This window comes from Dipteris shenzhenensis, chromosome 19, assembly GCF_047967505.1.
Source record: "Dipteris shenzhenensis isolate YYH24624 ecotype China chromosome 19, Dip_SZ_1.0, whole genome shotgun sequence".
Lineage (NCBI taxonomy): Eukaryota > Viridiplantae > Streptophyta > Polypodiopsida > Gleicheniales > Dipteridaceae > Dipteris > Dipteris shenzhenensis.
Window position 1 is genome coordinate 25532218 of NC_141614.1, and position 5017 is coordinate 25537234.

A 5017-nucleotide genomic window follows, 5' to 3' on the forward strand; every position below is an offset into this window, starting at 1 on the left:
TAAAGCTAACAAACAAACAACCTACATTGTTGAAAGAAACTCACCTCTTGAAGAACTTCCTTCCAAGAAACCAAAGAGGGAAAAGGATAGAGAGGGAGTACAAGAGGTAGGAGAAGGGTGAGGAGTGGAAAATAGTGGGAGGTTGCTTGGAATAGGTGGGAGGTCGTCGAAAATAGGTGGGAGGAGATTTTGGGTTGCTTACTTGAGAGATTAGGGAATGGAATGAGCAAAACGCCACGCGCTTCGGCGTTTCAGGTTTTAACCCACAGCGTCGCAATATAGCGATGCTAATCCATCGTTTTGTAGCGATGTTTTTAATTAAAAACGTCGCTATATAGTGACGGAACAGAGAAAAACGTCGCTATATAGCGACGCTTACTGTCACTTTTTTGATGTAGCATCAAGAGAAATTCAAACATGCTATTTTATAATTGTCAATATCTCCTCTTCATGCTTATGTTGTGATTTCATAAGTGTAGATGGAAGGGACGAGAGTGGAAGCTCGTCCGATGATGCGCCAATGCCCGGGAGCACGAAGTGGCTTACGGAGAGGTTATACTGTCATTGCACTCATTGCAAGCAAGAAGTACGACATCAACGTCGTATTATCATGCGCCACTTGCGGATGTATGGGGAGGAGCCGGAACCAGTACCCCCGTTGGTGTTGCACATGTTGATGGATCATCGGTAAGCCAAAGCTATTTAAGTTTGCAATCTTATTGTATACCATGAAATAGAAGATCTTATATTTACACAAAATCTTTAAACAGGATGAAGAGGGTGACGAGGGTACACATATACCTTCTCACTTTCAGCAAGACTATAGTCTCCGGGATGACGATGAGGGTATGGTCGACATGATGGATTCCATTTTTAGGGGCACTACATCCCACGTACACATGATGTCACAGTCTGAGGTCAAAATGTGAGAGTTGCAATCAACACAATTGTACGAGGGTGCTAGGATGTCTAAACTACGTGCTTGTATCTCAATCTTGAATCTACAAGTATAGTATGGTTGGTCGGATACAAGTGTCTCGGCCTTAATGAGGTTAGCCCTTGCATTAATTTGACTCATTATTTGGATATTGTTTGTTTTGAGAATCATCATTTGGATAGTTTCTTTGTCATAGGTTGCTCCAGAAGATGTTGCCTGCACCAAATACCATGCCCGCATCAAGAGATGAAGCGAAAAAGATGCTAACAACGGTGGGTATGGATTATGATACCATCCATGCTTGCCGTAATGATTGTATTCTCTTTCGTCGTGAGCATGGAGATTTGGCTAGTTGTCCAAAGTGTGGGGAACAACGATATAGAGATGACTTGCAGGGTGAGCGGATACCGATAAAGGTCTTAAGACACTTTCCCATCATTGCAAGAATACAACACATGTTTCGATGCAAATCCATAGCGGAGTTGATGACATGGCATGCATCTCATCGGTCCACTGATCACACATTGAGGATTCCCGCAGATTGTGCAGCTTGGAAGCACATAGATAATCAGTGGCCGGACTTTGCGAGGGAGCCACGCAACTTACATCTTGGGCTAGCCATGGACAGCGTGAATCCTTTCGGGTTACGCTCGACATCTTGGTCAACATGGCCCATAGTCGTGGTGAATTACAATATCCCACCATGGCTAACAATAAAAAAGGGACACCTCATGCTTGCACTACTTGTGCCAAGAAAGTACAAGGCAAAAAACATGGACGTGTACATGGCACCTTTGATAGAGGAGTTACAGATATTATGGAGAGGAGTGCAGGTCTTTGATATCTCCAGAGCTCCTAGACATACCAATGATATTTTGGTTAGGGGTATCTTGATGTGGACCATGCATGACTACCCAGGATATGGAGAGTGCGCAGGTACGTGGTTGTGTCTTTACATGTACAATGAGGGATTATGCTTTTTTTACTTTCTTTTGCACGCATGTCTTGTACTAACACATTCATGCACGCGTGCAGGACTTGTTACAAGTGGGTACCATGCTTGTCCTGTTTGTGGACCGGCTCTGAAATCGCTTGCACGCTACTCCAAACATATGAGGAAAAATGTTTATGAAGGTCATGCTCGATACCTTCCGCTCGACCATCTCGCACATGGAGGTCAGCTTGATCCACCACCATCATATTTGAAGGCAAGTGATTGGATTCAAGCTTGGAGGGAAAATGGAGAGGAACCTCCTCCTGGTATGAAGAGGCTATCGATCTTTCACGAGCTTCCTTATTGGGGTCAGTTACAAATCAATCATCTCTTGGATCCCATGCATATCTTCAAGAATGTGGGGGCTACTATTTGGGCACACTTGGTTGGTTCCAAGGACTCGAGAGGAGTGTGAGAAGACTTGTGTGCTATGAATTGGATGTCTCGTTTGTGGCCCCAAGTGCATGCTCCGGGAAAAGTTGTCCTCCCGAAAGCAACGTGGATCCTCTCTACGAGGGAGGAGGCAGCGGTCAAGGCAGACATTGCCTCTTTTCAAACACCGACAGGGTACATGCGTTGCTTGAAAGGAGCATTTTCAAAGGACAATAAGCTTAGTGGGCTCAAGTCCCATGATTGGCACAAGGTCTTACAGGTATTCTAAGTAGAATTAGTGTACTGATAATAGTGATGCATTAGCGTAATTATTATTATGTTATATTGTTGACATGACTTCATTGTTGCTTTGATAGTTCATCCTCCCAATTACAATAAAAGGGTGCTTACAAGAAGATGTTAGAAATGCTATATTCAAGATCTGTGGTATTGTGAGGTATGCTTACTATCAAATCGCATTATGTATTTTCTTCATGGACATGTGAAATAGGTGGATATCTCGAATATCTTACATATGCATGGACATGTGAAATAGGTGGATATCTCAAAAAGAGATCTCTATATCGAACATCGAGAAGGCTAGGGTGGAATCCATCGAAGCCGTATGCTTGCTTGAGAAGCACTTTCCCTCAGCATTATGACAACTCAAGTCCACTTGCTTGTGCACATAGTTGATGAGGTGGCTATAGCAGGTACCGTTCATAGTCGATGGATGTTTTTTCTCGAGCGGTTTATGAAAACTTTAAAGGGGTTTGTAAGACAAAGAGCAAGACCGGAAGCAAGCATGGCAGAGGGATGGCTTGTGCAAGAGTCATTAGTATATATCACAGAGTTTCTTACATCCACGGATCCTGATATGCCGCAAGCTTGGCACAACAAGGATGATGATCGCATCGTTGGCGAGGTTCCCCAAGGAAAAGGGATTGAAAGAAAGATGAGCGAAGAGCAAATGGAGAAATTCAATAAGTTTTGTATCCTCAATAGCCCTGAGATGCAGAAGTGGATTGAGAGATATGAAGTGGCCAAATCAGAAAGAATAAATGCAAGGACGAGATTCAGAGTAATGTACAGGCGATCACAACCATATCCACGAGATCTGGCTCTTCTCCCTACTCACATGTCACTTGATTGGCTACAACTGGCTCTACGTAAAGCCGAACGTGATGGAGAGACAATAAACGAGCGCGAGCGAGAGTTATCATCTGGATGTATGGTGCATGTAAGTTTCTTATCTCTTGACGTAATTAAGTAATTATTTGTGGCAATATATGCTATAAAATAGGTGCATCTTCATTGTTTTAATGATGCTCTTTTACAGTACAAAAAGTACGGTGCATTATGGTCATATGGACGACATTTTCGCGTGGAACGCATCGATTCAAAGAGAGTCACGTATGATTGTGGAGTCATGGCTAACTTCACACAAGATAGCCGAGCAAGTGCTTCGGATACCAATCTTCTCTCCTCACAGTTGGATTATTGTGGAACCATAAGCGACATCTATGAAATTGATTTCAGATGATTTACTATTTTCATTCTTGATGTAAAATGGTTTAAAACTACTTACAACGGTCCCCATGCGACAGTAAGAAAAGATAGTAGCGGTCTCTTTGCAATAGACTCCACCAAACATTGGACCGATGAAAGTGATACTTTTGTTCTTCCCGAGCACTGTGAGCAGGTGCATACTAATGATTTAATTAGTCGAAGCTTTCGTTTTTAAAGTCCATTGATATATATATAATTGACGACATTTGGCACCCATCTTCAATATAGGTGGTTTTTCATCCGGATCATTCTGATCCAAGATGGTGGTACGTGATCCAAGTTGCACCACGAAGTAAGCAAATTTTTGAAGATCGAGATGTGGATATGGAGATGCCACTACCAATGCCGGATCCAATTGATGAATCTAGCGAAGAAGATGTAGATCACCATATGAGCCAAGAGGAAGATGCGCATAATGACATCGCACGGGAGGAGGATGGAGATCACGATATTGACGAAGAAGACAACAATCATCAAGATCAATCACCACACTTAAGCTTTATTGAAGAAGATGATCAAATACCTTTAGGTGAACGTACGATGCTAGAGTACGATGATGATATAGGAGATCAACTCGGTATAGAGTTGGAGATAGATTTGCTTGGCGCCTTAGACTTGGCTCAAGATGAAACAGTTGATGTAAATGCTCTTATTTGATTTTTCTCATCTCAAACTTGGACATGAATATATGAGCTTCAAAGGCTTGATGTACATGCTCTCATTTTTTTATTCTCTATGAGCTCAAACATGTATGAAAATTTAAAAAAATTTATCATTGGAAAAAACTAACTTTTAAGGCCTATAAATAAAAAAAAACCTCTCTGTAAAAACGTCGCTATAATATTTTGTATCAGTGTCGCTATATAACGACTTTTAAAAGTCGCTATATAGCGACTTTTAATAACAGTCGCTATATAGCGACTTTTTAGTAACAGTCGCTATATAGCAACGAAACCCGCTTTTCATACCGACGATTAATGCTAAGCGGACGCTAAACGTCGGTACGTAAACGCCGCAATAGGATCCGTGTGTAGTAGTGGTTGTGCACATGCATATATAACACTTGGTGCAAAACGGGGTTTGTGGCGACTTCAATAGTACAAATCATATATTATGTGCATGACACTTTGCACGTACCTCAATAG